Consider the following 14,113-nt stretch of genomic DNA (forward strand, 5'->3'; position numbering starts at 1 on the left):
ATAATTTCACTTTAGACAATAGACATCATTTACATTCCCGCTTCATGAAAAGAAAAAAAAAAACCACATGTAAGAATTTCCCTCAGTTCCTCCCCTCTTTTCTAAAATGTCTTCACCCATTCTTCCCATCTCCCTCTCTCAGTGGTGTCTTGTGAAAGTCAGTGTAACTAATCAAAAGAGTATGAACTTGGATACCAAACAGACCTGGAATCTCATCAGGCACTTCTCTAAACAAGCTGAATGAATTTTGATATGTTTCTAGGTTGGTGAACTTCATTTTCCTCAACTCTCAACTAGATATAATGATAAATACGTGATAGCGTGAAGATACTTAGATACAATAACATGAAAATCACTTGACATATACAAAGTGCTCAATAATGGTGGTGAGAGTAGTGACACTAATAATTGTGTTAGGAGAGATGGCCGTCTAGTTCAAGGGTTCGGTCATGAACAAGTATCTAACCTGCATAAGCAACCATATTTACAAATTAAAGACAGGAACCTACGAAAGTCTACATAAATTATTATACTGACAGTTATTAAGTCTTTCAACACATACTCTCATGGATCCTTTGGGGCTGCACAGTATCCATTATTTTCATCCTTCCTGAGACTTCAACCTGGTTCTTTCTCTTAATTTACAAGCATTCTGAGTTTTCTTGGCATTCCGTTTCAGTTGACATTTTATAGCACTTCTTAATGACAACATCAAATCTTTGAAAAATATGTCTACCCTTACTGCTTTCTCTTTTAATCCCATTTACATTTATTTGTTCCAAGAGATTTTATTGCCTCCACCCAATTGCCCAAGACTTCAAAATCTGTATCTTCATGCCCCAATCTTCTACTAATTTGTAGCAAGTCCTTTCTAATTAACAATCAGTTAACAAACCGGTATCTTATAGGCACTTCCAATGCTCCATGACCTACAAAATAAGGTGTTACCCGTGGGTATGATTCCTAACATGTCTATCATTCAAATAAGAAATCCTAGACACCTTAGCCTCTCCTGTTCTCTCAGCTTCACAATCATGGTCAAGAAGTCCTCATGACTGTATTTTCAGAGCATCTTTCACATCTGACTTTTCCTTTCCATCCACAGAGGTACATATTGCCCTAGTTTCTTAATATCTCCTTTTTTCACCTCTGCATTTTGTTTATCTTTTCCCTTCTGTTGGTGTTTTCTTGCTAAAATCACAAATCCCATAATTTGAAAAAGTCTCTCTCCTAGAAAATCTATAATTCCAAAATCTCACAAAACTTATTTTTGTCTATATCTTATCTATCTTTCCTAGACTATAAAGCTCTTGAATATTATAGATATATTTAATTACTAACTACAATATATTGTACATAGTTTGGGGTCAGAAATGTTTGTTCTCAAATTCTCTCACTTCTGAGGGTATGAGTTCAAGAGTGAAAAAAAATCAATTAGAATTCACACGGCCATTTGCAGCAAATGACAGAAAATGATTTTTAAAAATTCATTATTGGTCATTTTCAACTGATTTAATTGCGGTTTGGCATGTGGATAGAGCTTGAAGAATTACAGGGCTATGTTAAATGGAATTTCTGATCCATATACTCCCATCCTGGCTGATAATCTATTTTCCTTTATCTATTTTTATCTCTCTCTATTATTCCACGACAATGTTCATTAAGTTAAGAACACCCTCCATATATACTATAAATATTTATTTTTTATATCTATATATTTTTTAAAGATTGACACCTCAGCTAACATCTATTGCCAATCTTCTTTTATTCTTCTCTCCAAAGCCCTCCAGTACATAGTCGTATATTCTAGTTGTAGGTCCTCTGGCTGTGCTGTGTGGGACACCGCCTCAGCATGGCTTGATGAGCAGTGCCATGTCCACGCCCAAGATCCAAGCCAGCAAAAGCCTGGGCCATGGAAGTGGAGTACACGAACTTAACCACTCAGCCATGGGGTCGGCCCCTATATTTTTATTTTTAAAGTGAATAAAATTAAACTTCTATGATTTTCCCCATGAAGCACATGAATAATCAAAAGAGGAAGCAGATGTGCTTATGGATAGATGCCATAATTCTGGAATTCTCTCAGAGCTGAAGGACATGTGAGAAGGAAGGACCACAGAGGGCCTAAGAAATGTTGCTAAAACAAAGCAACAAGCCAACCTATTCACGCAGGGGTAGTGAGCTAACTTCCAGAATGTTCATGCAAACTACTTCTAGACAGTGTTCCTACCCTAGCCCCTGCCTATTACATGCATTTTCCTCGTGTTTTCCTTGAACGACTAAAATTGTAGTTATTTTGCAAAACATCTATTGTTGTCTTGCTAAATATCTGGTTCAGTCAAATAAAAGCAAACAAACAAAAATATCCTGGACTCTGGCTTAAATGGAAAGAGGCAGCTATTAGGCTGCACAGAGAGATCTATTCTTAGGGTACTATTCAGAAACAGCCTTTCATTCATGCATTCATTCACACAAAAATATATATAACTAGCATCTTCTATATTCCACCTACTACACTGTTCAAAGGACCAGTTTGTAGAAAAATCAAATGCAGGCATTGGCCACGTGACCTGTGTAATGTAGTGAAGGAGAGAGAACAGCACTGCAGGCATTCCTATTTGTAATTACATATATTTTCCATTTCTTTGAATACAGTCTGCCTCCTCCGCTAGACACTAAGTCTATGAGAAAAGGGGTTTTGTTTCTATTTTACTCATCTCCATGCCTATAAAATAGCCCAGTGTATGGCATATAGATACTTAAATATGTTTGGTAAATGTTGAATAATTTTTCCCTATGAGAAGTTACCTGCTTTAGTTATCTCTTCACCAGATATAGTTACAAAATACTTCTGCCTCTTTGGAAATCGGTAACCAGATACTCCCGAATCAAATATTAATATTATTTGCAAGTTTCAGTAAACATTCATCCTGTCCAGCCAATCAAATGGCTTATCTAATTCTGCCACAGGGTCCTGTATCTGATTTTCACAATAAGTCTACCACATCCTCTTGTACCTGGAGATACCATTAAAGGTGTCTGCAGAGGATATGTTTCCTAGATCTCTCTTAGGACACCATGGACCCATGAAAAGGTGTCACATGACAGCTTCATTGGCAGATGTAGGTCAAGTTTACAGCTGTCAGGGGAAGAGCTAAGAGAGCAACATTGCGCTGTTAAGCACGAGACACCACTAATCATCCTCGCAGACGGAGGGAAATGTCCTCTACTGCATTTGTTGCTAGGAGACTAAAAAGAAAAAGTGTGCTCACCCACACCTGGTAGCAATTTTTAAATGGATATAACAATAAGAAGAATAATGATAATAAGGATAATACCTAAAGCAGATGGATGTGTGAGGAATTTTAAAATAATAATCTCTCCAATTTCCAAGCCATTGAATCCCCTGGTTGAATGGCACAAAAATGTGAAAGCATTTTCAAATATTATTTAACTTAATGCCTATTTGTATCATTGATTAATATCATATTGTACAAAATAAAATAGCGACTGGAGATTCATGCAGGGAAAATTGTTTTTAAAAATCAGTTTTGATTATGACCTAAATGTCATCTTACCCAACCTTTGTTCAATGACTGAGTGCATTCTGACCTCCCAAGAGACTGTTTATCCTTTGTGGGAACAGCAGGCATGCATACTAATCATTTCACTGACAGCTCCCTAAACATTGGAAAAAACCCACCAGAGTGATTTCAGAACTCATGCTTTAACCCCGTGTTCTGATTTGTTATCTAAAAGTAATAAGAACAATGTATTAGAAGTACAGAAGAAAGGAAAATCAAGCCACAACGGGAATATATTGATAAAGAATTATTTGGGTAAATTAGCCAAATGCACCATGGCAGATTTTAAAGAGCAGAGAGGAATAGAAGCAGGTGGGCAACAGAGTAAAACTCAAGGTGTCCTATTTAAGGAGCAGTGACACATCCAGAGATAGGAGAGGAAGTCATTGAAAGGATGCTGAGGGATGACACACTGGAAAAATGCAATGGCACGAACTTGAGGTGCTACTTGTTAAAAACCCCCCAAGGGCTGCATGGAGCACCCCACCCACCCTGTGCACAGCCAAGTGAAATCAAGAGAGCATGGACTATTCCTGTCTTCTCCACTGCGCCCTGAAACACTTCTCCACCTCTGCAGATACTGCCACCACAATATTCAGAAGATGAATCCTGAAACCTTGTAACTGGGTGAATTAGATGCTCAAGTGTATTAAAATACTCTGCATTGGACAGTTGCAAGGTTGTTTATAAAGCCTGCTGTTTTCCAAGTGCCAACAGGCCGTGTATCAGTGCTGGAACTGTCCTGCTGTGTGATTTCAGCTACCTCTCACTTGGTCATAGCTACAAATGGCTTTAGTAAGACTCACTCTGCAGTTGTTGTATTTGCTGTCTTAGTCTTAGAGGGATGTTAGGTTTTAGAACTAAGACACACAGCCATTGGATTCAATGAAGTTGAGCGTGTCAGATTTTGTAGTTTATAGACCTTAGGTACTTCTCTGTGAGTGGTATGTGTGACCTTCATGTTGGCATTCTTTTATTTATTTATTTTTTGTGTGTGTGAGGAAGATTTACCCTGAGCTAACAGCTATTGCCAATCTTCCTCTTTTTTTTTTTTTTTTTTTGCCTGAGGAAGATTAGCCCTGAACTAACATCTGTGCTGATATTCCTCTACTTTGTATGTGGGTCGCCACAACAGTATGATTGATGAGTGGAGCCGGCCTGTGCCAGGGATCTGAACCCATGAACCCAGGCCACCAAAACAGAGTGCACGGAACTTTAACCTCCTGGCCACAGGGTCAGCCTCCATGTTGGCATTCCTTAGCCCACACTTGCATACCATGGCTTGCATCATGATGTCATGGAAGGTCAACTGAGCTTGGTATGTAGGCCTTACTGTTGATTCTGGGTCCTTGATGTGTTCTAGTCACTGAACGTGGAATCTGCTTCATTTTCTGATCAAAGAAGATAAAAATTCTTACCTCATATGGAGATTATGACAATTAAATTATTCACTAGTTGTGAAAACATTTTTTACCACTAGATAGCTAAGATATTATTATCCGTACAACAGTTCCTTCTAGACTCTTGTTAGGGTGATAAGCTTCTCTAGTCCAAAATTTATAAGCAAGAACCAAATTAAGTCACTTAACCATTGTTACACATCATACCATCAGACTCTCAGCATAGATCCTAGAATTAGATTTTCTAGCTGAAGAGAAAAAAAATAGTAAGTCTTATTTCCATAATTTTATTTCCTTAAGAGAATTGTGTATTCGTTTAAACAAGTGTTAATCAAGCAACTGCTCTGTTCAAGGCCCTGATTAGATTTTATGTGTGTGTGTACATATACATATTTTATGTGAATATATACATATATTGTCATAAATATGTATAAAATTATGTGTATTTACACACATATGCATGTTCATATGAGTGTGTATATGCACATAAGTAAGTGTGTGTGTGTGATTTAGCATAGGGCTCTCAACAGAGTTCAATACACACAATTTTTTTCCTCAAGCCTTGGAGAAGTTTAAAGCCAGGTTGATTGATTTGTATGAGGTTGGGTTATAATGAGTCTCCTATTAATACAGAGACACTGAAGAGGGCATGACTGGTAGCTTGGAGGGATGAGGTGGATTGTCACAAAGGTTGGTACCAATGATCTGTATTTTGAAGGTTAAGTAAGCATTTGTCTCTGTGGAGAGTGGGGACCCGTGAAAAGGGGTATTCTCACAGTAAGAATAGCACATCCAGAGGCACAGAGGCAGGAAAAAATATGATTTTTTCCCATTTACACTGAGAAATTCAGTGAGATTGAGCATAGTTTGGTGCAGTGATGGAAAAGGAGCAAAACTCTCAGCTCTGCATCAGAAACCCGACATGACAGGGACTAAGTCCCACAGAAACCTTAGTTCGGAGCTAGGAAGCTGGGGCTGATATGGCAGCCTTGCAGTCTTCAAGGATGGAGGTTCTTTTTCCTTTTTAAGCATGAGTTTGTTTTTCTAAATGACTGCTGGAAATCCCATCACCACCTCCATGTTTGGGGAAGGAGGAAAGAGAGCAGAAGGGTGTGAGCTGACCTCATCTTGAGTCAGCTCCTTTTAAAGAGACTTCCAGGTTGTCTCCCAAATTGTATCTCACCTAAGTCTCCTTGGACACACCCACCTGCAGGCAGGAATCTGTGGTTCTTAACTGGGAATACTGCAGCCCTGGATAAAATCATAAATTTGTTTTAGGAAGAAGTTAGCATAGAAGCCCTTTAGGCAATTAGCAGTCACTGGAACAACTCCCTTCAAGGATGGCCTTATCTCTAACGAACACCTACTATGTGGCATGATCTTAGCTGAAAGTCTTGACCTATGACATTTCCTTTAATCTCCATACCAGTTATATGAAATATCTTCATTATTAAAAAAGAAAAAGAAATCTAAATTTCAAAGAAGTTCAACTATTTACCCATGATCACACAGCCAGTGAGCGATAGCATGAAGTGTGAACTTGGATCTTTCTGGAGCTAAGCCATCTTCCCACCACATGTGACAGCCTCAGGAAGTTACACAGGAAACACCCTCTGTGTCCCATGAAAGGGACAATGCTTTTCAACACTGTTGCGTGAGTAATAAATTAACCACCCTGCTCCAGCCTATGGATCACTGAATAATTTAGCTAGAGGATAATGATGTATGCCTCCATTAAAAAGAAGTTTTGTATAATTATAATTTCATTTATAAGCCACTGAACTCGTGTTCACTGGAGCATATTTTCTTTCCCTAAATTGTCACTGTGTATTTCCATAATACTCATTTTGAGTAAGTTGGTGACCATGAGGGCTGTAGAGTTTTCTGAGAAAGCTGGGGTGATGGCAGCATTGGTACCTGGCAGAGCTTCTGGGCTCCGATACGTCATTGCAAGTGATGTAGACCTGGATGCCTCCTCCAGGTGGGGCTGAGCCCAGCCAATGTTTCAGCTGCTGCATCTTTCCTGGGACTGAGGTTTAATTTCATAGCGAAGAGACCATCTTTTCTATTTCTCAGCAGTATTTGCAATTCCAATCTGCCTTTGCTTCTTGCACTCTTAGCCATCCTGTATAGCCCATAATAATAGAGTGACTGTCTTCTCAATTGTGAAGGCCCAACTTCTCCCTTATGCTTTGGAGTTCTTTCCCTTTCAGCCTTCACAGAAACACTATTGACATCTTCTTCTCTGTGTTATCTGTTGCTCTTCCCTCTAACCTCCACCTCTCCCTACTAGCTTTAACATGCGTAAACCTCCCCCTATTAAAAACAAACATCCAAAAAGGCTTTTTTACCCCACGTAAACCTCCAGCTAGGACTTCCCTCTTCTGCCTCACAGTTTAAGCTTCTTTTCTTTTTTTTCTTTCTGAGGAAGATTAGCCCTGAGCTAACTACTTCCAATCCTCTTCTTTTTGCTGAGGAAGACTGGCTCTGAGCTGACATCCATGCCCATCTTCCTCTACTTTATATGTGGGCTGCCTACCAGAGCATGGCTTTTGCCAAGTGCTGCCATGTCTGCACCCGGGATCCGAACCGACGAACACTGGGCCGCTGAGAAGCAGAACATGTGAACTTAACCGCTACACCATGGGGCTGGCCCCCATCAAGCTTATTTTAAGGAGTTGCCTATACTCACTACTCCGTTTCTTCCTTCCCACTCTGAATCTAATAGGGATTCTTCCCATCATTCGTATAAACAGCTCTGCTGCTTGGTATGATAATAACCAAGGAATGCCTGGTGTGTCATTACATTCAACCCAAATCATCCAGTCCTGATGTTTCTTGGGCCTTAAGCAGAATTTGACTCAACTGATCCTTTCTTCCATTTGAAGCACTTTATTCCCTCTGCTACCATCGTACCTCAGTTTTCAGATTTTCCTTCTAGGTCTTAAGCTGCTTCTACGTTTGCCCCAGTCTCATCCTTCTCTCACTGCTTATTATTTACTGGGGCCTCAGAAGGCTCTATCCTGGGCCCTCTCCTTGTTAGGGTGACATCATCCACATCTGTGACCTCAGTTAGCATCAATGCACAGGTGAAAGACACATTTATAAGTCAAATCAAGATCCTCTTCCAGTTCTTTTAGCACACGTTCTAATTTCCCCCATGGCGTCCTCATTAATTGTCTCAAAGTCATCTAACATTCAGGAAATCTAAGAACAAACTCAGTATCTTTCATCCTCAACTTGGCCTTCTTCCATGTTTAAGGAACAATGCCACATTCATCCATTCAGTTAAGCAAACAGACATATTGGTGTAGCCCATTTTTACCCCTCATTCAATCTCTGTCACAGTTTTATTAAGTTGACCTTCTAAATGCTTCCCATCTTTTTTTTTTTTTTCCTATCACTAAAGCTCCCCAGTCTAAGTCATCGTCTCTCTCACCTGGATGCCTGCCATTTTCTCCTAATGGGGCTATTCACATTCCCTTCTCTATTTACTGGCCCTCCCCCCTCCTCACCCTTGCCCCATTTCCATCTGTTCTCCATAATACAACCAAGAGAATTTAGTCATGTTATAAACCCATACACTGACTTAAGACACTGCAATATCTTCATACTGCTCTGAGGATAAAGACAAAAATCCTTAACATGGCTACAATTCCCTGCTTTCCCCCTACCTCCTACTTCTCCAGCTCCATCCTCACAGCATCTTCCTCACCACTGGGTGTATCACAACCATTTTGACCTCATGACCCTGAACCCTTCCTATTGCAAAGCTTCTGAACCACACAACTTCTTCTTCTCCTTGGAATATGATCCTCCCCACCCGACCTCCAGCTCTACCTCATCTTTTGACTCTTCCTTGACCTCAAAGACCTTTGCTAAACCCAGGTGACTTCCATGAGCCTCAGCACTAAGCAGGTCTTGCTATTACCCAACAGTAGCAAGTAACGTGTCTCCTTTCCATAGCTTGTTTTGCAGATGAAGGAAAACTTAGAAGCAACCAATCCTAACTGACATTGCATTGTTAACAGTGTGAAGATTTCAATGATATAAAAATCTCATGGAGAACAGGGCTATATTCCTATTTAACAGGGCAAGACTGACATTTCCTGCTTTACTTTGCCTGAGGAAATATCATCCCGTCTATTCCCTCTTCTCTTCGAACAATTCCTGAATGAAGTGGCTTTCTAGAGTTCAGAGGTTTCCAAAAGGGAAGGGCTGCCTTATTCTGTTGTGAATCCCTCATCACAGGTCATGTCTGTAAGCCTACTGTGACTGGTTCTGAGGAGCAGCCTCTTCTGTCACTCCAGAACTAGTGAGGCCAGATTTAGTACACGCTTTTGATCATACCTTCTAAACAGGAGCAGTATCGCCCCCAAGAGGGAAAAAATTCGTACTGGAGTGGGGGCAAAAAATCGTTCCCTTTTAATGTGTGAAGAAAAAATACATATGGAACATAGCTTGAGATATAGTGTATCTATGATATTAAAATTTCATGGGGGAGTGAGTAAGGAAAACAACGTCTAACAAGGTTTCCTAGGTGGGATGATAATGAAAAAGGTTAACAAACACTGAGTTAGATCCACCAGCTACCTCTGCTTGTTCCCATCCCCTGCTCCCAGCAGAGGGAATCCACTGCTTTTAAAGAAGTGATTTGCCAAGTTCCAACATGCACATGTGAAAATTCTTAAAACGTGATCCTGAACCAGCCAATGTCTAACGCAATCCATCTTTGATCTCCTTGAGATGCACACTTTTGTGACATAAAACAAAACAATGTCCAGCCCAGAGAAGATTTTAGAATCCTCTGGACCTGGAGCTAGAACATTCCTTCTATCTGCCATGTTGGGGTATTTACCAAGCCTGCAAAGATTACGGATATTAAGCTTCATGTCCACCTTTATACTCACATTTATTAGCATAGACCCTGACATCTAGAAGGTTTTAGCACCTGAAAATAAATAGAATGTTAGCTACAATTTATTGAGCACTTACTATGTGCTGACACTGGGATCGTTCTTTAATTAATCTTCTACACTTAAAATAACCCTTCTGTGTTGGTTTTATTATTCCCATGCTAATGATGACGCTTATGAAGTCAAGAGGGTAAGTAACTTCATCAAGGTCATATACCTAGAACATGGCAGGCCCAAGATTAAGATAAGGGTCTGTTTGTTGCCAAGTCTTACCACTTTGCATCTTAGGATCAAGCACTGCCAACTAAGAATGCAGTAATTCTGTTGTATTAAACTTAATAGATCCATGTCTTAGCTGTTTCATGTGCTTTGCTCAGCTTGTTGCCATTTATGAAAAGCCACCTAGCAATCTATCTCTTATGAAGGAAATCAATACCTGCACTTTAACTGGCTTCACAGGGATAAAAACTCTTCATCTGATGAATCAATAATCAATTTTTAGTGCTCTGGCAGGCTGAAAGAAAAAATACAGTAAAACTCTTGAAAGTTAGCTTTCGTCAATCCTGTATGGTCTAGTTATGAAGGGCAGGGTGAAAGTCAGTGCTGAAAGATGGACATAGACTGGATAACTGGGATGATGGAGAGAGGCTTTCTAAGACTGCCAGAATGTTCTCCTGGCCCACTCTTTTTAAATAAGATCAAAGAAAGGAATACTAACACACTAGGAGAATTCTGAAATTTCCACTGCTCTTTTGCAAAATCCTGCAAAGCACACGATCAACAAGGGTCTCCATCCATATTTAAGACAATATATTCAACACTAGGCAACAATAGGCACATTTTGATTGAGAAACCACATCTTCAGAACTCTATTTTAGCCAATTGCACAAGATCTCTCCAGTCTCTTTACTAGGACAAAAATAATACTACTGTGATGGTTAATTTCATGTCAACTTGATTGGGCTGTTGGGTGCTCAGATATTTGGTCAAACATTATTCTAGGTGTTTCTATGAGGATGTTTTGGAATATATTAACATACACATCAGTAGATTGAGTAAAGCGGATTTCCCTCCCTAATGTGGGTGGGCCTTATATCCTCAATTGAAGGCCTGAATAAAACAAAAGGGATGACCCTTCCCCAAGAAAAATGGAATTCCTTCTGCTTGACTGTCTTAGAACTGCAATACAGATTTTTTTTCCAGCCTTTGGACTCAAGCTGAAACATTGGCTCTTGCCCAGCCTTCTGGCCTCCAACTGACACTGCACCACCAGCTCTCCTGGGTCCCCAGCTTGCCGACTCACTGCGCAGATCTTGGGACTCGTAAGCCTCCATAACCACGTGAGCCAATTCCTTGTAATAATCTCTCTGTCTGGCTGTCTGTCTCTCTCTCTCTATATATATATCATGCACGCACATACACCTGTCCTATATCCTATTGATTCTGTTTCTCTGGAGAATCCTGACTAATACAGCTACCCTGTTTTTTTTTATTGTATTTGCTGTGTCTTCATAACTGTATGATTCCAAGGATTTACTGTATTTTTTTCAAAGAACTATTTAGTCCCACTTGAACAGAAAGCTTTTGGCATTGTCATTCAAACTGTGGTGTGTGCACTAGGAGCCATCATCTAGGAGCCTATTATAAATGCAGATTTTAATGTCCTCAGCCAAAACTATTGGTTCAGAACCTGAATTACAATACAATGCGCAGGCAATTTGTATACACATTCATGTCTGATGGGCACTCTTGAAGGGCACTTGAACCCTAGCTGGGTTATATACTCTGCGATGTACGTCAGTTTAAGCATCTGGACCTCACTTCCTTCATTTGTGAGGATCTGGCCAATCAAGTTCTCAGGGGAGGGCTTGACACTGTTAGAACACCACCGTGATGTAGCTGCTGGGAACAGAAGGCACAGTATTAATAGCATTAGAAGTAACAATAACAACAAAACATGAGATTAACAGCCCACTGGAGAGGACTTTGATTTAATAAGGAAGGGTCCTACATCTGGGTTTAAACTCCATACTGGCTGGCTGAATGACTTTGAGTAAGTCACTTTAGCTCTTAAACCTCCTGTTCCTCGTTTCTAAATTCCCACCGCTGGACTAAGTACTTCTATCTCCCTTGTACTCTCTTTAAAGAACAGTGGTACACCCCTCCTCACTGACATACTGTATCCTTCCTAGGCTTAATTTTTCTGCTTCTGACAGTGTCCACTGGGCTAGACTGTAAGCTCCAGAAAATAGTAATAGACATTGCTTAAGCATGGGTGACATCAGTGGGAAGAAACGCAGTTGTCTACAGGGCCCTTTGCCTCCAGTTCATTTCTAACCTGTGACAATGGACAGATAAGAGGATCCTCACTCATCATAGATAATGTGCTATAACATCTCACCATTTAAATAAATTTTATCTGATACTGCACAGTCCAGATTCTATTTCAGGATTACCTTAGGAATACCCCAGAGGCATTGTCTTACTTGAAAAATGTTATTTCAATTCGTTGGATATCATTCTTTACAGGATTTAGGTCAAACGAGGGCCAGCACTAAATCCAAACCAAACAATATGTGTCTGCAATAAATTTCTGTTCCTGAATTATTCATACATAATGGCATAGGTGACTCTTCAAGCATTCTGAATTAAGCAGAATTGATTTCTCACTTTTTTTATGCTCTGTTGTACAAGCCTTTTTGTACTTTTACTTCTCCTTAACAAATAAAGTATTGATTCGTCTCCACCGAACATGTTTTATTTAAACTTCGGTCTTTGTCAGCAACTTCGTCCTTGTTACCCACAATTCCCTTTGCTAACTTCCCAATCGTCTTTTGATCTTGAAGGTGAAATCCTTCAACCCAGCTGCTTAGCATGAAGTAACTGCAGAGTGGCTTAAGAACCCACTAATAACAGTAACACAGTGCCCGCTCGCCCTTCCTTTGAGTTTTTATTTCATTAGCACACCCAAAAAGTAGCCTACACGTTTTTATGCCATTTGGATGATTTAGAAACTAACATCGGGTTTGAACTGCATTACTTCTATGATTTCCAAGAGTCCTCACGCTTCTTTTTACTAAATCCATGAGCAAACATGTCTGTCAGTAGATTGGAGGGAAAATCTGGGCCCTGTAGAAATCTCAGCATGAAGCACTGGGCCTGAATGAAAGCTGGGATTCAATAAATATGTATCAAAAAACAAGTGAATCAAATTTTTATCAGGATTTATTCTTACCTCTTCTAAAAATAGTTGACAGAACATGAGACAGAAAGGAGAGCATGTAACTTTAATTCTTCGTTCACTAGGTAGCACTCAAGTTTTGTGTAAGAATAAACAAGAATTGAAAGAAGAATGAATTAAGAAATAAGTGAGTCAGGAGACCTGATTTCCAACCCCAGATCTGCCATTAACTTTGTGTAACCTTGGCCTCTGGCTAAGTTTCTCTACCTCTATTAAGAGAAAATTGTTCTAGACATTATCTACATTGTGCTCCTGTGTTGGGACTATGATCGTGACACAGATGTTTGCTGTTTTACTTGCTTGGGTTAAGACAATCATACTCATTGTCTACTTTGATTCCATGCCTCGTCTGGAAACTGGCCATCTCCTCTCTCCTTCCCAAGTTCTGTGTGATATGTAAGAGAGCCCCCAGCAGGACCACTGCACTCTTGTCCATGTAGTCCATTGCAAATTTCCCATAGTATGTGGTCTTCAAAGCACATCTCCCCTTGTCAAATTTTCTGCTGCCGATGCACATTGAGACACTCTCACAGTTACGTTTCACCTGTCAAAATTCCAGGCCATTCTCCTTTCTGCAAAGCACAACCTCTAAAATCAATTCTCTGTCCTTCAGTCTTGCTGTGAATACATTCAGCACATGGAAACTTTTCCTGGTAAACCAAATTCCTGAGCTGCTGCATATGTCCATGTCAGCTCCCTGGGTCTTCCCTTGGGCAAAGCATTTGGTGCATATTTACTGAACACATGCTCTGTAGGCCGTACTATGATAAGTTCTGATGATGCACAGATGAAATGGGCACAGCTCCTACTCTGAAGAAGTTTTTAGTCTAGGGACGGGGCGGGGGGGGCAAGATGTACACATGTAGACAATTTCCATACAAAGAGGAAATTGCTATTCCCATAAGTGTTTCCCAAACAAACAAGGCATTTCTTCAGGCATCCGCCTGATATCAGCTATGACATGGGAAGCCA

Source organism: Equus caballus, chromosome 9 (assembly GCF_041296265.1).
Source record: "Equus caballus isolate H_3958 breed thoroughbred chromosome 9, TB-T2T, whole genome shotgun sequence".
Lineage (NCBI taxonomy): Eukaryota > Metazoa > Chordata > Mammalia > Perissodactyla > Equidae > Equus > Equus caballus.